At 54.6% G+C, this 18,478-nt stretch overlaps 1 protein-coding gene across 1 annotated transcript in view; it reads left to right on the forward strand.

The window, feature by feature from the left end:
* Nucleotides 1–337: 337 nt before the first annotated feature.
* Nucleotides 338–18,478, forward strand: part of PDGFRB (platelet derived growth factor receptor beta) — a 61,920-nt gene continuing 43,779 nt past the window's right edge. The window contains exon 1 of the mRNA XM_074960307.1: nt 338–421. The gene's annotated coding sequence lies outside the window, so the exon portion shown is untranslated. The remainder of the gene's footprint in view (nt 422–18,478) is intronic.

The raw sequence follows: 18,478 nt of genomic DNA on the forward strand, positions 1-18,478 counted from the left end.
GCTGGCAGGGGGCGGGGGCAGGAAGGGAAGAAGTTTTAAAGACGGCTCCAGCCTTTTGCCTATTGGACCAAAGCCTCTCCCCCCAAGTTCTGTGTTTTTTTCCAGTTGTATTTTTCCCCGCCGGCTGCCGGGCTGTTTCTCCGCAGCGCGGCGCGGCGCGGGGCGGCACGGCGGGGCCCCCGGGCGCACGGCCCGCGGCGATGCTCTAGGCTCCGCTGAGATGCGCTAGGGGCAAAGCCAGGGCGCCTCGAGGGGAGCCGGCCCCCCCGCGGCGCAGAGCGGCCGGGAGCTGCGAGGAACGGAGCCGCTGGGGCGGGCGGCGGGCCGGGGCCGGGACGCTGCCCAGGAGGGCGATCGGGAGAAGAGGAGGAGGGAGAGGAATCGCTCGCGGCTGGAGGCTGGGGAGCGAGCCCCGCGCACGGTAAGCTGCGCGCCCGGGAGAGCTCCGCGGCGCTGCGCTGCGCTCTGGGGGCTGGAAATCCCGCCGGGCGAGGCGGGCAGCGGGGCTGGGCTCACGCCCGCTTTGCCAAGGAGCCGCGCTCAGCCCCGCTGCCGGGAGCCGCTTTCGGCCGGCGGGGAAGGGGGAGGAAGGGACCCCGCTGCCCAGCCTGGAAGCGAGTGAACTCCAGCCAGCCCGGGCAGCTGGATTCGCACCTGGCCCTCGCTCCGGGTCCTAAGATGTGCTGCCAAGCGCCCAGCTGCCGGGGAAAGGCCGGGGGGCTGCAGGGCGGGGCAGCATCCCGCCCGGACGGCCGGGGAAGCGAGCTCGGCGCTGCTTTAAAGCGCGGTTGCTTCCCCTGCAGAGCCCGCTGGCGGTGCCCCGGGCGGGAGCAGCAATCAGAGCTGCAGGGAGGCGCAGCCCGCACCTCTGAGCGCAGGGGGCAGGTCTGAAGTGGGGCAGTTAGTCCCGAGAGAGCTGGGGAAGCCAGGGGGTTCCTGCCTTGCTGCTCGGTCATTGCAAACCCCAGTCGCCCCTGGACAGTCTTGTGTTCTTCGCATCATTTTGCCCCTGCCCAGGAAGAGCCCTTTGCTATTGTAGGGCAGGGACTGGGCCCTGGGAGAACTCTGGATGCTGGAGTAATGTCTAGGTAGATTGGATTAGCGGGACAGACCGATTCAGATCCTGGAGGCCTTGGGTCACTCTGGGCACTGCTGGTGACAGGGCAAGGTCAGCCTTCCCCAGGGTGCGTCCATCTACTGGCACGGCTGCAAATCTGGCTGGTTTATCCAAGGGCAGCGCGGCCTCCGGGGCTCAGGGGTTGGTTCCCACTGGCACGGCTGCAAATCTGGCTGGTTTATCCAAGGGCAGCGCGGCCTCAGGGGCTCAGGGCTTGGTTCCCCCATGAGCCTTGTGCACAGCCCACACTGACCTGGGATGGCAGCAAAAGCAGAGGGAGCAATCGCAAAGGTTAGCGGGGTTGGCTGCTGAGTCGCATCTCCCCAGGACTGGGTCATGGAAAGGAAACCACAATGCTGAGAAATTCCTCTGCAGCAGGACAGGAGGGCTCAGGAGATGGGCAGTGGCCTTTCACCTTTCACCTTCTGGGCATTTATTTTGCATCTCTCCCAGCAGGACGGCTGCTTAGTGCGCTCTGGGGCGTGAGCTGGGGTCTTAGTCCAGTTCTTACTGGAGATAGGCGCTCAGGTCACACAGAGCACCACCACCAGTCACATGCTTGCTGGTAGTCTGAGCTGAGAGGCCGGAGTCTGAATGGGCCCCCCCGAGACTGAATTACCATCAACGTCACATTGATGGGGCACAGTGGGAGGAAGCCTGTAGCCCCGTGGCCGTCCTCTGGTACTCTAAAGCAGGGGTGTCACCCTGGTTCTACAGAGAGGGCCGAGTTATGTTTTTAAGTGTGAGCTTTGGTCAATGGCCACAAAATTCAGTCTAGTATAGCCTGGCTCTACAACGGAGCACCACGCATCTCAGTGATGGAAGGGGGGCCCTTCCAGAGTAATGGCAAGTTTTAGGCCTTGCTTCATGGAAAGCTGTGAAGCACCAGCTCCAGTCCCCCCCATTTCAATGGGAGTCAGGCACTTGCTTCAGCGAGAGAGGGCCAGGAGGCTGAGATGTTCTGACAGTGAGATTGTGAAGCAGGCAGGGCTTTCTGAATGAATAGCAAGCCCTTGGGTGCGGCTGATGGGAAGGTGGCCACATTTACTCTCTATCCTCACATCAGAGGGTTATTAATGCTGGCTGGGACTTTCCGAGGGCTATGAGGGCTGGACAACATGGAACAGGCCATGACGCGGGATGGAGCGTCCATCGCAACCTGCAGCCATTTGAGGTTATTAGCCAAGGGAATTAGTGCCTCCTGCAGGGCAGAAATCCCTGGGCAGGACAGCCATGCCTATGACAGCGCTGAGATGAGGGTCTGCTGGTTATCAGCCCAGCAGCAGGGATAGGGAGCATTTTCTTTGAGCCCAATCCTACAGCCCTTACTCAGGTGAGTGGGCCTCACTCACACAAGTAATTCTGCTGATTTCAACAGGAAACCCCTAGGCTGGACGGGGGATGGGGGGGCTTGTGAGGTGGTGACTGTCTCAGGCCCTTGAAGCAGGGCGACGTTTGGTTCTTACCTACTGTACTTGAGCATTGCAGGCTCCACTCTGCCCTGAGCTACCCCTCCAGGGGTAAGTGGGAGGGTGGGAGTCCACTGCTGTGAGCTGGACCAAATCCTGGCCCCATTTGTTGACTTCCATGAAGTCCAGCTCTGTCCCCGAGTCTGCCTGAAGGCTGGGATTGTTCTGGCTTTGTCAGCGTCATGTCAGTGAAGGCCTCTGGGAGTTTGTTTGTTTTGTTTAAACAAAGGGGACGAAATCCCAAAGAGGATCTTTGAGGGGATTGTATAAACCGAGTATTGTTTCCCCAAGAGCTGGAACCACTCCAGAAAGCTCCTTCTGCTCTGCTGGGCAAACAGGACATAATGAAGCTGGTTTTGGTTGCTATTCCCCACCCCCCAAATGCCTAATTAGGCTCCCTGAACCAAACACCCCTCTGGCCCCCTTAGCTTCCAATCCCCCCAGCAGGGACTGTCTGGGGCTGGAGCTGCAGTGTCTTTCTGGAACCCAGCAATATATTGAACTTGATCATTATTATTTTCATTGTGCTAGCACTGTGAGGCCCCCAGTAAGATCTAGGCCCCATTGTACTAATGTGGCACATACACCCAGTAGGAGACAGGAGAGCTCCCTCCAAAGAGCTCCCAGCCTAAGCAGACCAAGAAGGTTTTAGTATCCCCATTTCACAGATGCAGAACTGAGGCCCAGAGAGTCAGTGAGTTGCCTGAGGTCGGAGAGGAAGCCTGTGGCAGAGGTGGAAATTGACCCCAGATCTCTCCTGGGCCTTGATCCAACATTTCAGCGACAGGAGCAAATTGCACCTTGCAGTGCTGTGCTGCATGGTGTGCGTTGAGAGCCCGCACTGCCCGGCGAAGGGGGCAGTAACTGGAAGAGGAAGGACAAGGGGCAGATGGGACAGTGCGGAGAGAGAGGAAGTGCTGAGGTCGGGGTGGAGCTTTGCCCTCTGAAAGATGCACAGAGGCTGCCAGTCCATTGCCCCTCCCTGCAGCACAGACATAATGTCCCACTCACAGGGTGCTGCTCCTCCCCCACTGTGCAGAGTGCTCCCTGCTGGCTGGGTGCTGCCCTCCTTCCCAGGGGGCTATAGAAAGGTCAGAGATCAGTAAGAATGAGGATAGTTGCATAAGGAGTCAGCAGATTGTCATTGAAAGGGCCGGTGCACCGGCAAGTCCCCATAAGAAATGAGGCCTGCAGGCAACTAAAATTCAGCGCGGGGTGATGTAAATGACATATATCCCTCTGGGGTGTTTGCTCTCCTATGCCTGTCGTGTACCCAATTGCCATGGCATACTCCCGCCTCCGAGCATCACATCTGCCTACACCCATCACGCCAGCTCTCCTACATCCCTAGCTGCGCCCACCTCTCCCCAGCACGAGAGTACCCATTATTGTGCCCCTGGAGAAAACCTGGAATGTGGGGTGGGGATGGGAACAGGAACAAAGCCCTGCTTGGAGGGTGTGCGGATGGGTAAGTGCAATGGCGCATTGTACCTGTATTTTGGGAGCAGAGACAGGCCTGGATCAAAAACCTTTTTCCCAAGGCATCTGGTTCCAACACCTCATGGAACAGATGGACTTTTGCCCTGCCCAGAAGCGGGTTTATCCCTTACTAGCAACACTCCACTCGACACTCCACTCGGTAGCCAGAGAGCTGGCAGGCAACCTAAGCCAGCTGATCGATTCTGCAGGCCTGTCTCCTGCCGCTGTGCCCTGCGCATTGGGTTCTCTGCCTTCATATTCTTGGCCCGTCCAGCACTTTAAGGGGCTGTGACTGAAATCTTAATGTTACCGAGACACAGTAATTGGCACCAATTAAATTGCTACATTCATGTTTGAATTGCTTTAACTGGCGAGACACACTGTCTTATTTATACAAAAAATATGTTTGCTTGTGGGTTTCTCTGAACTGGGGCCAGGAGAAAATACACCATCGCAAGCCATTTTCCCTGAAGGCGCATTCTCCCCTTGCGAATTGGAAGTCACTTCAGTTTCAATTTATGTGCCTGGAAACCGGTTGCAGAATAGAAGCCCCACTTGTTTTAGGGGGTTGGGAGCTTCCACCACCTTTCAGAGCTCCCCCATTCCCCTTGCACACAGCTGCCAAGCTTTTCTCCTCCAGCCTGGGAGCTTTTCAAGAGAACATGGATGTGGCTTTATTTAGGAAGGAGAATTCCTCCAGGCCTAGGAACGCATATTGATCATTCTCAAAGCTGTGTCTGGAGGGCTGAGAAGAGAAGGTAGATTTGGGGAGCTGGCTGCAGCCGGACTCTCCCAGGAACGCATGGAAATCCAGCTCAGATTAGTGTCCTCCCAAAGCCATTGCCTGCTGTTCAGGGCAGGGCCTGTTTGCACAGCACCTAGAGCAATGGGACCCTGATCCTGACTGAGGCCCCAGGGCATTAGAGTGGTGGGACGAGAAGAATGGAATGCCAGGGTCTCAGCTCCCTTGCCCCTGTATGGGGGCACTGAAAGAAGAGGAAACATTTCCAGGTTATAAAGGACAGGCTCCCCAGCCCCCTGCATCCACGAAGGGTTGCAGCTCCAGTGACTTAGGTCTCCATCACGTCTGCTGGAGCCATGAAACTAAAGATCTAGAGGATCGACGCTCCAGTGATTGGGCTCCCCGCCCCGCTCTCCTGTGCTGCTGGAGAGTAGGTCAAGAGCTTTGCTTTGAGCACTCCCACCTCCTGCAGCCAAGAGTGGAGATCAGTGAGTGTTGGGACATCACCAGCTACCTCTAGTGCCCCTAACACACTGGGATCCTAGTGGAAGTGCCTATCATTTCTCACGGATGGGCACCCCTTGCTCGCTGCCACTCCTGCTGCCCTTCAGGCTGAGCTTGGCGTTGGCAGGACTGGGGTCACATTGCTGAGATAATCTCTTCGACTCCTTCGAGGCCTTTCTGAGGGTGCCCCCAGCAAGCAGGGTGGATCGTGTCCATGGGGGGGGGACCTGTGAGAGCAGCTGCATAACCCTCCTGGCAGATGCACCCGGGCTCGGTCTCTGCCGCTCTTTGTCTGTCCCCTCTCGCTCTCCTGTTTGCCTGGTAGGCGCCCCTTCAAAATGTTATGATTGTAAGAAGGGGTGGGGCGCCCCTTCAAAATGTTATGATTGTAAGAAGGGGTGGGGGGGCCTCCGCAGCTCCACGCAGCTGTATCGCAAGGGTCTGACCTCAGCTTCCTGCTGAGCCGGCAGGAGGTTTGCTGCTTGGCATTTTGCAAGAGAGCAGGAATCTTTGCGTGCGGCTGTGGCTGTCAGACTGCCAGGCCTGGAATGAGGAGGCCTTGGCTCTCCTTCCCCTTTTCCGATCTGTGGCTTTCGGATCCCAGAAAGACAGCGAGGCTTAAGGAGCACGCAGCTCCCTAGGAGCAGTGCGGGCATCAGGGATTGATGGGGATGGAGCTGCTGACAAGCTAATTGTTTCAGGGGCTTGGGGAGCTCTGGCTCCGGGCCAGGTGGTCAGCAGAGTTACGCAGGGGATGAAACTGACCCCGGTCTCTTGTGTGAAGCTGTGGGAAGTTTTTGACCCACCAGCTACTCAGTGAGCAAAACCCTCCTCTTCCATCCTGTGAGTGCAATGCTCCAGTCTGACCCGTGGGCGTCCCAGAAGTCGAGTCACCAGTTCCTCATGGGATTCTCCTCTCCCCTCCAGCTGCCCCCCGTCCAAACATCCACATTCCCCTTAGGGGCTGCCCGTCCCCTGCCACCCTTACATCCATTTTGCTTTCCCATCTTCTCCAAGGCAGCGACTAGAGCTGAAGGGAACAATTCCCCCCCCCCCCACCCCCCCACCGGTCCAATCGGCAGGAAATCTCATCCCCACTGGTTTCGGAGCAGATGTTCCGAGGCACAAATGCCTCCAACGGTATCACTTCGTGTGTCTGTGGCACTTCCCATTAGGAGCTCTCGGCGTGCTCAGAGCACGAATGGATGAGGCCTCACTGCATCCCCACTTATTTTTCCACATAGCGGCACCAAGGCACAGAGAGATCAAGGGTCCACAGTCTCACACTTGTTCACGGGCCTGACTTGTGTGTGCACCCCCTCCCCCCAGTACAGCCGCACCAGTGAGGGGTGTTTGCACGCCCTCTCCTGACACACCTGTGTCAGACATCTGCACGCACGTCGATGTTGCGTTTTGCTTTTGAGAGGGTGGGCAGAAGCCACATGCTCGCAGTCACACAGGGAGTGAGTGGCAGAGCAGGGCCAGTGCCCAGATCTCCTGAGCCCCACTGAGTGCTTTAATCACAAGACCATCCACTCCCATCCCTTGCCTGTAGCATTTAGCCCTGCACCTCCTACCCTGTGTTATTTTTTTCTCTGGGCACCACCAATCAGTGGGTCAGCTACACTGCGTAGCTCAGCAAGGGCCCTCAGCACCATACCTGGCATTCATCTTCTGTTCCGTTCCGCTCCCTCCTTTCTCGTCACTCTCTGATCTGCTGATCACTGCTGCGCCTCTGATCGTAGGGTCTACCCTGCACCCCAGTGATGTCCCATGAGTATCTCCTCCTGCCTCTTCGCACGGAGACATACCATTATCGTTAATTATTTGTATTACAATAGCACCTACCGGCCCTACTATGTCGAGCACTGCACGCACACAGAGTGAGGGGCAGTCCTTGTCCCCAGAGAGCTTACAAGAGAGGCAAAACACTTGGGGTCAGCAGCTGTCCTAATGGTCTGTGTTTGTACAGTGCCCAGCACCATGGGCTCCCGGCCCGTTACTGGGGCTTCTAGGTTCTAGTGCAATGCAAATTCTAAAGAGTGGGAGAAAAAAGAGGGGCACAGAGAGGGGAAGTGACTGACCTAGGTCACTGGTAGAACCAGGAACAGCACCCGGGTCTCCTGGTTCTGGTGTCCTAGCCACTTAGCCATGCTACAGGAGAAGGAGAGCGGGAGGGGTCGTGGTCCACTGATTGCACCTCCCCCTAGGTTCCCTTCCTGGCTGCAGCCTCTGCAATCACAAGAAGCTGGCCTGATCACACTTCCACAAGCAGGCAAAGTGCCCCCGAAGCCCTTTCCAAGAGATTCCTCCCCGACCTCAAATTTGGAGAGCAGCTTAATCCTGGGCAGAAGGACAAGAAGCTCCATAACTAAGCGGTTAAGCCCAGGTCCTTCGCAGATGGTGGAGAATAGAAGATCAAACGCCTTCATTGGAGCTGTTTCATCTCTGTGCCTGGCTAGTACTGCGTTTTCAAATTAGAGGCAGATTCATCTTCCTTGGTTCCCTTGGCTGTGCTGGGAAAATGCCCCAGTAGCTGCTCACTGCATTATGTGGGTTTCACTTTTGGGGCTCAGAGATGTCTCTGTCCCTGGGCTTTGAGGAGCTCCCTGGTTCCATTCAGCGGGGGGTGTTGAAAACTCAGAGAGGAACGTAAGGGGAAGGGGAATATTTTTTCTTTCTCTCTCTCCTCTTTGGCATCATCTCCCGCTACATCCCCCAGGCCCTCTCTGTTTATAATTAGTAAATAATTGCAGCCAGTCAGTACATGGATGGCTCTCCGGATCCCACCCTGGCTTAGACTTTGCCACAATGGCCATGCTGAAAGGACAGCATCGAAGCAGCTGAAGGAAAGACTCCTACGCACCAGGAGCATGGGTTTTTTCCTCTTGTATTCCTTAGTACGGCATTTCCCTTTAATTACTGCAGGAGGATAGATCACAGCTTCCTGCAAGCCACAGAATTATTTGACAGCAAGAAAACATCTGTCTGCCTCTCTAAAGCCAGCCAACTGCACAGTCAGAGTAACAGAGACAGCATCCCACCTTTGTTCCAGCCTTACTCACCACTTCAATCTGATACCCAGTGTCTCCTAGCTCCTTTTTCACAATGGAGTGGATGTAGTGAAGACTGCACTGAGATAAGATGTGCAAAGGGGGGGGAGAGACGAGCAAGGAGATGAAAGGATGGCTGCTCTGAGCCCTGATAACAAGTCACTTTCTCTGGCATGAAGCTTTGTGGGTCTCTCTGGCTTGTCTCCCGGTTGGGAGAGTTCAGTGCTGGCCTTAGCACACAGGGATGGGCCTGCAAAGCTGTTTCTCACAGATCCCTCCCACCCCAAATTACAGCTGACTCCTGTTCTCTCCCATCACACCACAGGTGCCAACTTTTGTTGGTGCCGGTGGGTGCTCGCGCCCCCCCCCGGTCCCCCGCCCCGACTCCGCCCCCTCTCTGCCCCTATTGGACCCCTTCCCAAATCCCCACCCCGACCCCGCCTCTTCCCTGAGCCCGCTGCATTCCTCCTCCTCCTTCTCCCTCCCTCCCAGAGCTTGCCGCACAAAACAGCTGTTTCGCGGCGCAAGCGCTGAGAGGGACGGGGGAGAAGCAGGACACAGCGGCGCGCTCAGGGGAGGAGGTGGAGGCAGAGCGGAGGCGGAGGTGAGCTGGGGCGGGGGGCAGGGGGCAGGGATCTGCCGGTTTTTCCCTGTGGGTGTTCCAGCTCTGGAGCACCCATGGAGTCAGCACCTATGCATCGCACCTCTATATACCTAAGTGGAACAGACTCATTGCATCTAAGAAGTGCATGGAGGAGTGGAAGGGGATCTTTGAGCTACTCCTAGTCTCCGGCTGTGAGGGAGCTGGAGCCCAGCAGCTTGTGCTGTGGCCAGTGTTAATCACCAGCATTGTTGGGTTGTTTGCAAGGACCAATTACCTAAATAAGCCCAAGGTCTGGAGGCTGCTGGGCTCCCACTCAGTGGAGCAGTTTTGCACTTTCTGGTTTATTTCATAGTTATTGTTTTGCAAACACTAATTAACCAGCACAGATTTTCTATGAAGTTGTCAGGACCAGGTGTGGGTGGCCAGGCCTAGTGGTCAGAGCAGCAGCCAGCGACCAGGATCTGTGCCGAGGATCAGAGTCAGGAACCAAGCAGGACTGGAGCAAGGCTGAGAACAAGACAGGCTCAGGAGTAGTCACAGCTGCAGGCATAAACTGCTGCTGATCTTAAAAGCAGGCCTGCCTGCTCTGCTCAGCCAATCAGGCAGACCAGCCGCAACCCAGCTGAGCTCATTAAACTTCCTGAAGGCTGGGCTGGCTAGTCCTTAGGCTCAGCTGAAGGCACTCCATCCTGATGATGGCAGGCAAATGTTCTTATCCCCATGGAGGGAGCTGGGGGAGAGAGATGGAGTGACTTGACTAAGGCCACAGAGGGACTCGGTGTCAGAGCTGGGGTTAGAATGCCCCAGCCCCATACTCCATTCAGTGCTATTGAGCTGTTCCTCCTTTCCATTATGTGGAAGCAGATATTTTTGCATCTATCTTTAGTATAGGCCTGATTGTGGCTTTAAGCCATCGGCTGCAATGAAAGAGGACAAACAGGGTCAGCACAGAGAGTCCCTGGCAGAACTCCGGCCGAGTTACCACAAGCCATCAGGAGCAGGAACTCCAACCACCATTGACAGGGTGCTGCCTGCATCCCCTTGCCCGCCTCCCTCCTGCCGCCTCAGCCCAGCTGGCTGGGGTACAGTAGGGCAGCAGGGCTATTGGCCCCATCCCCACCTTACTTCTCCCCATGTCCTTTGGAGAGGCTAGTTCTTCTGCTGTCACAAACCTAGCATGGACTCCCCACCCATGTCTGGCTGGTCCAGGCAGGGGCACAAGCAGTGGGTGGGAAGGTTCCTTGTGGGCCCTCCCCCAAACCCTCTTGTGCACACGCAGGGGGCCCTGGGTGTGTTGAAAACTGGTGAGGAAGACAGGAGGGGCCTGATGTCTCCATCGGTTTTGTATTGGAATTGAGTGACACCCGGGATAGCCAGGGCCTGATTTCTTCTAGCCAACTACGGGAGGTGGCTAGCGCACTGCTCTTTGGCCTTGGGAGCTCTGCTTATAAATCCTCATTTAGGTCACCAGTGAAGCAGGATTTCATGGCCTTCGTCAAGTCCCTGTGTAGATGTCAGCCCAAAGCACAGCACCACCATCCAAACTGGCCGCGCACCTCAGGATTTGGCTGTCACTGTGCAGAAGACGACCGAGCTTGGAACGAGTGGAAGAGGCAGGCATCATCCATCAGTCGTGAGCAATGGCAGAGCTATGTCCCCCATCCGCTTTGCTCTAGGTGTCCTGTGTGTGCCGCTCCTCTTCCGAACTGTTCCAGCCCTCGTTTCCCAGTCTTTGCCCCCGGCCCATCCCCAGCCCCTCCTCCTATCTGACAGGCAAACGCTTTCCCCACAGACAGTCCCACATGCCCTTGCACTCAGGAATAGCCTTGCGCCTTCTGGAACCTGTTCTTTATTCTGAAGGCGGAGATGGAAGAAGCATGCGCAGCTGAGTGGGTGATGAATGTCGACCCTCCGGGACTGGGGGATTATTTATAACACTGGCTCCTCTCCAAACAGATGTTTCCTTTTATTCTGAATTTATCCAAAACAGGTCGTTCCTTTCCTACTTCTCCCGGGGGCCTGACGGAGAGTGGGGCAATGGGCAGGGCACGACCTGATCCCAAACGCCGAACAGGTGATGCAGTGAGCTTCCTTGAATGGACACGTATTCACACAGGCGTGTGATCACATGTAGCTATGTTCATGCACATACACAGCGGGCCACGCACTGAAACACCCTGCTCTCTCTCTCCTGCACACACACGCAGCAGGCATGCCAACACAACTTGCACACTCACGCAAGGACAGGCATGGTAGTCACACACGCACACAATACATCGGCAAATGCATCCACGCCAGCTCGTTGTGAGCCTCCGGCCAACCTCTGAGCCAGCCCGTTTTTTGTTACTCTAAATAGCTGACAGCAGAAATGCTGAGTCACACAACCAGGGTTACACATGGCAGAGAGAGGAACCCAACATCATTTCAAGCCTCCTCCCCCTCTATTTTTGGGTTGTCTCCCTCATCTTGGGCCTTTGTCAGAGGCTGTCAGGCCGATGAGCCAGCTTTGTGCACTGGGAGAGTTGTGTTTTGGCAGGAGTGGGGGGGCCAGGACTGAGTTACTGCGAGACATGCATGGACACCTTGAGAGAGAGCACGAGAGGCAGCTGGGTCCTGGGTCCTGAAGGTTGACCTGGTGTATTCTGGTGCTCATGAAAGTGAGGCCTTGATAGTAACAAGGCTAGACCCAGGCTAAATATGAGCCTGATCCAAAGGTGATTGAAGTCAATGGGAGGCTCTCCACAGACGGCAGTGGGCCTGGGATCGGGCCCTCTATGGGCTGGCTTCCCAACCCATTGCCAATGTTAAATCCTTCCACTCTCGTGCTGCTCGTCATGCAGTAATGTCTCTTCTGAGCTTTCTTTTGTTCCCGTGGTATAGAGAAAGGGCTGCTATTTTAAACCCCAGATAGTTTTATTCCTGGGCTAATTGCCATGGTTTTTCCTTTGCATTTGCATTGATTGTCTGTAGGGCTCCCCAGCCTGTTTAGACTGGAAATCTCTGTACAATAAACCAGTAAAAACCAGTAAAATCAATTATTAGAAAGAGATGAATTGGGCATTCAGGAAACTAAAGGCCTGATGTCACTGACATGTGGTGCTGGAAATGACCATGCCAGCTCCCATCACACTGCTCTACCTCGCTCCTGATTACCCACCCTCATTCTGATCCAATTCTGACCCGCTTCTAGATGTCCAAGGCCTCTGAAGTCATTTCACAGGGGACTCAAGCCGTGACTAAGATGAGCCCTCCAGCTGTGAAAGGCTAGTTTATGCATCCAATGTGCCTCCTAGTCTTTCTAATGTCTGTGACATTCTGGGGCCAGATCTTCATCTGGTGTCAATTGGTGTAACTCCACGGTAAATCAATACAGAGCCATTGTCTTCAATGGAGCTACATAAGTTTACGTCGACTGAGGATCTGCCGCTGGGTATTTAACTCAAGGGTAAAATTTACTAGGACCAGAGTGGCGATCCTTCCAGTACAGTATTAGCACGTGGAGCTGTACGTTGGATGGATCATGTTCATAACTTCATTGACTGCCGTGAAGTCACTCGAAGGATGGATTTGGCCCTAAATAGGTAACTAGGATTTTTACGGAAAATGTTCATTTTTGGTGTCTAAAGTCAGGCACCAACATCCATCCCTGGGCTCTGAAATTAAAGGCACCTGGTTCAGACTTCAGTGGGCTCTGAAAAGCAGGCTGCATTCATTGAGCTGCCTAAATATGGATCTAACAAACATTAGGCACTGACGTGTGAAGATTTCGGCCCTCAAGTTTTGACCCCTTTATGCTAGCTTTGCTGTCTGATCAGGGCACGCTGTGAAAGTCATGTGTATGTATGGGGCACCACCGGAAAGGAATTTGGAAGGGGCGCCTGTATATAATATGAATCTGTCTCTGAGCCTAATCATCTGTTCATTGTGGGCAGATCAAGGAGCGCTGGAAAACCCACTGAGAGGAGTCCCTTTTTGTAGAGGAGGCAGGGTAGCTTAGCAGATAGCACGCTGGTGTGGGTGTCAAGGGATCTGCGTTCTACTCCCAGCACCGCTACTGACCCGCTGGGTGACTTGGCTGCATCTGTGAAATGGGGATAATTCTAGTGACTTCCTTTGTGCAGCGCTCTGAGATCTGCTGCAGAACATAGCTGTACAAGAGCTGGATGTTACTATTGTAGCTGTGGGGTTTTCAATTAGGAGGGTTGTTAGAGGAAAGGCTTGCAACATCCTGCTGACTTCAACAGGGAAAGAGCTAGACTGGCATGTACTAGATAACCACGCAGGGCCTGATTCTCATCATTCATACCTGTGCAAAGTGGGCCCAAAACTACCTGAGCAGAATGGCAGCAAGTTATACCCACTTTGCACTGCTGCAAATGCCTACACAGGCTGTAAGCAGTGGCGAATCAGACCCAGTCTAAACGTCCTAGACTGGAGCCAGGAAACTACATTTCAGCATGCGTGTATGTACCATGCATCCCTTGGGACTTTCCCCCGGCCCCCTGGCTTGGTTTCAGATTTCATACCTCTGTGTTTTATCATCAGTTGTTTATGGGCTTGGAAAGACAGTCTCTCCACATGTGTGCGCCTCCTAATTCCAGCCATGTGCTGGGAAAAGGCTCTCTGATGATAATCTGGCCTGTGAGTAAATGCAGTGTCATGGGAGCCTCTGGACCCCAGAGAAGGGATGTTGCAATTGAGGACAGTTCCAGCCAAAAAACACTCTGGTTTATTTAGATTAAAGGGTGGGAAAGAACTGGAGTCATGGAGGCGGGGTGGTGGTGGAGGAGACAAGGCAGAAGAGGAGACTCATTGCAAAGCTATGGTGATCAAAGTTTTTAGAACTCACCTTGCCCTGTTTGAGGAAGAACAGTGGGTCCCCAAAAGTGAGAACCCCTAGAGCCCCCAGTGGGCAAAGCCTGGCAGGGGAAAGTCCCCGGTGTGGATGAATGGAGCCAGTACACACTGATCATGGGATCCATATGATGATTTTCATTGCACGTGGGCACCTATGATCTCACTTACTGACTCAGATATAGTGAAACAAAGCAAAAATAAAGTCTGTTTACTTTCAGCTAATTTACAACAGCTGTAGTTTGCCTGCTTGGCAGAATTTTGGGTCCAGCAAAGCATTGTGGGAGATCCTGGAATCGCAGACAGGCTGGGACCTCATAAAAAAGAGCTAGAAATAGAAAACGAGAGGAAGAGAAGTGGCTTCGTTTTAGTGCCTGAGGCCTGGCTTCTCCCCACTTCTCTGCTCATTTCTTTGCCTTAGTTCTGCAGACAGTAAATATCAGATATCAAAAACCCCAATGGTTTGGGGCCTGGTTCTGCGGTCCTTATTCCAACAAAACACACCTGATTAACCCCCTCTTTATCTGCCACTGTCTCCAGTGACAAGTTAGCCTGAGGAAGCAGGGGATGGTTTGCGCCCAGCAGAGGGAATTGGGATTGAAAGAGGAAGATAACAAAAGAGAGGGATGGGGCGACCCTTTGCCAGATGGCCTGGACTGCCTTTGCGGAAGTGTGATGGCATGGATTCTAACTATGGATGGACTCTAGCTATGGACGGATTCTAGCTATATTTGCTGAGAGATTGCCATGCATTCCGATTTTGGTGGGACAGGAACAGTTTAATGGTTGGGTCAGAGTTCACCATCCTGGCCAGTGGCATGCAAGGTCCTCATTGTCTTCCTCGGCCCAGCATGGCAGCGCCCGTTGTCCTATGCTGCTATCTGTGCACAAGTGGCCTTCCTTTTCTTCAGCCCATTAGCCACTCTCACTATCAACCTGCCGGATTTGCATGATGGTTTTCCAGTTTATTTGTATTTTTGGGAGCCCTACAAGATCATCTCATCCGCCCCTCTCCGCCCCACCCCCATTGCATCCCAAAGGCCCTCCCTATGGGTTTCATATACGCCACTCCAAACATCAGCTGGAGGGGGTGGTCACTCACCAGAATACGAGGTGTTCACTCCCCTTCCCCTATCCCCCAGAGTTCAAGGGTGCTGCTTCCAGAACACCCCCTTCCCAGTTGAGTGAACTTGGGACTCCGGCTAGGTTCCCATGTGGCTCTAGCCCTCATGGGGTGTGGGGAAAAGGTGGAAAACATGACCTGAGTGCACCCTAAAGCAGGACTGGTGCTATCGGGCGTGCAAAGGGGACATTTGCCCCTGCCAAAACTATCTTCACGAGGCCCCAAATTATTGTCAGAAAGGCCAAAATAGGTCCAAAGTTTTCCAGTGTGAAGCAGCAGCAGCAGATTAGGCCGTCTTCCCCCTTTGCTATAAGTCACAGCAAAATACTGACACAGTGGCCAAATTTTACCTTTTTAAGTCTTGCAATCCAAGATTTTCCAGGGGTCTCACAAGCCTGGAAGGTTAGTTAGTTGTTTTGCAAATAGAGACCTCCAGGGGCCCCAAAATACCCACTCCCCCAACAAGGGGACCCCAGGACCAGCTGTGCCCTAAAGGCTCAAACACCAGAAGCTAGAACCCAAGAGAACCCTACATTTACTTTCAGTCTCCTGCACTTTAAGCCAATCTCTTGATTTTGAGGTGGGGGCGGGGGGGCAGACTCGTGATTTGCAAATGCTGGGAGTGGGCGGTACCGTGTGTGTGGTGCTTACTTCAGTCATGTTGGCAAGATCATGGGTGCTGGAGACAGGGGGAGCCAAAGGGCCATTGCCACCCCACCTTTTAAATGGGAGGGCATGCCCCCCTCTTTAGAGAACCTGAGCTCGGCAGGGCACAATGAGGGGGCGGGGCCAGGGGACCCAGGCCTTCCCCACTGCCCCGGCCCATGACTACAGCAGGTGGTGTAATGGTGGAGCCCCTTCCCGGTGGGCAAGGCAGAGGGGCCACATGTGGGTGAGTAGCATTGTGATCTGGCTCCCAGGATCACAACGCCACTCAGATGTTAATCAGAGAAAAGATCATCTACCCAGGTGCGTCTGAGTCCCTGCCCTTGTGCCTGAGCCAGCCTGGCATGAAGGGCTCTCCTAGGGCATCCTGGCACTGCTCTCCTGTTAGCTTCCTACGGGCCTCCGCTCTTCGCACAGCCCTGGTGAGCTCCGGGGAGCAGCTGCGATCAGCTGCATAAGGGCTCAACTGAGGCCTGGTTCTGATGGCAGCCAGTGTATGGCCATGCTCTGAGCATTGCAAGCTCCAGGCCTCTCGGCTGCGTTTGCCTTCGCGAGCCAAGCTGGACACACGGCGTCTGTGACGCTGCCCTGTTTGGAAGGCAGGCTGCATGCCTTGGAAGAGGCTGCTGGAGCGTGTGGGTGGGTGCGCACACGCAGGGCTGCTGCTCCTTGTGGGTGTGCCCAGAGTGTGGGGGAGGGGGAGAGCTTCATTCCTCATCAGGAAACAAGTTGAGAAACCTGAGACTAGACACCCGGGGACTGTCTGCCCAGTGCCCACGTGTTTTGCAGTCTCCCCTGTTTTGCAGTCTCCCCTGTGCCCACGTGTGAGATGCTTCGCCGGAAGCTGTCGCCCTGTACAAGCACTAAGGACTAGCGTTCAGAGCAGACAGGCTACACGCTAGGGAAGTCAGCATAATTTCTCATCCTGTTACTCGTCACATGAAAAGAACTTCGGTGACGGTCATACCTGAGCCCTCACAGCGCCCCTCCAGTATCAGTAAAGGCGTCTTTGGCTTAATAACATCCTTGTGCAAGATCACTGCCCAGAAGGGGTGGAAATGTCATGAATCAGTGTGATCCAGTACTAGCCTGATAACGCTCCTCCATGTGATGTTGCAATGTGGTCAGAGACGGATAACAGGGGCACGTGCATCTCCAAATAAAGGCAGGATGTTTTCCCCAGACAGAGGATGTACCAGTTACTACCATTAAACTGAGCGAGGAATTGGACCTGACCTTGTTCCCATCACAGGACTTCCAAAGCAAGTTCGTTGCCCTAGAAGACGTGACTTTGGCTGACTGTCATTTGCCAGAGGGCGGTTGAGAAGCCACAGCTGCAACCCGCCCTTGCAGACAGGAAGCAAGGGGAGAACCAGTCCCCTGAGCGCTGAGAAACAGCATGCTCCAGCAGATGGGACCCAAGCTTGGGATTCAAGAGAGGTGGGGGTCTATTTCCAGCTCAGTCGGTGACCTGGGGCACGTCATGTCACCTCTGTTTGCCCTCCATCCTTTGGCTGCCTTGCCTAGTTAGGTAGTCAGGTCTTCAAAGCCTGGACCCTGTCCCTGCAGAGCTTAGCACAGAGGGCTCCCGGTCTTGGTTGGGGACTGTAATATTAACAATCAATCCGAAGAAGAGTGGTCAAAGGAGCTCTTTTTATTCCATCACCGCATGCCGTGTCCTGAAAAGCAGCGACCTAGGGCCAGGGCTGTGATAACATTTAACAACTGCGCCGTGCTTGCCCAGCGCCTCCCCGCCCCGTGCTTGACTCTAGCCAGAGTTCTCAGACCTTCCTTTCCATGGGCTTGTAAACTGGAAAGCACCAGCGCTGCCCCTGTCCTCTATCTCATCCTGCAGTCATGAATCCAGCTGGCTTGCTGTGCAGAATATCCCCACTGATCAAAAGGAGCGACCCCTGCCTTGTGCTTGCTGACTGCAGAGGCATGTGTGTGCAGCATCCAGGAGGGCCTGATGGGATTAGAGATGAGATAAAATATGACAATCAGGGCACGGTACAGATGTATAGAAGAAGGTTGGTTTGTTTCCTGGTCCCATTTTGTCTCCATCCCCAAAGCTTGGATTTAGTTCAGGGGTCCCGGTTCGGGCCCTTCTCAGCGTAGCGGGAGGCGGGGTTTTGGAACTAAGCACTGAGGCAAGAAGCGAATCTGGAGGCGTTGGGATACTTTCAGCGCCAGCCTACGGAACCGTAGCAGCAGCAGCTGACAATGTGCCTTTCGGTGAGCAAAGGGCCTGCGTTTCCAGTCCAGCCTGGGCTGCGTCCCAGAGCCGAGTGACCTCCCGTCTCCTCTCCCAGCCAAATTCCTCTTTTAGAATAATAAACAGTTCAGCTCAGAAAACCTCCCCTGACAGGCTGCTAACGATTTCCCTTCGCACAGCCCTTTGGGGCAGAGATGGGGTGGGGAGGCCGGGCAGCACTGGCGTGGCCAGAACCACATCTATCTCCCGTGGCGGGGGGAGGCCTCTGCCAGCGTTTAGAGAACTCCAGTCCGGCTGGTTTGAATCCCACCCTGTCGCAGTTGGGTGCTGGGATGAGGGAGGGGAGGGTGCAAAGGTTGGGTTCTCATCCAAACTGCCCCCACAGCTGGAGGGCAGAAGGGATATGAAACCTCATGCACCAGGGCTTCAGGCAATCACCCTCTGTTAGGAGCCAGGATGAGAGATTCATGGGGAGCAATTACCGCACATCTGCCTACTGACTGGGGAGGGTTGTATCTTACTTCGGAACATCTGGTGCTGGCCTGGGCCTGGGCTGGGCTCAGACCTCAGGTCTGAGCTAGTCTGGCAATTCCTTTATATCTGCCTTCTGGTTTCTGAGCATTTGCAGCCTTTTCATACAATCATAGAGTTC

The sequence above is a fragment of the Natator depressus genome, chromosome 8 (genome assembly GCF_965152275.1).
Source record: "Natator depressus isolate rNatDep1 chromosome 8, rNatDep2.hap1, whole genome shotgun sequence".
NCBI classification, from domain to species: domain Eukaryota; kingdom Metazoa; phylum Chordata; order Testudines; family Cheloniidae; genus Natator; species Natator depressus.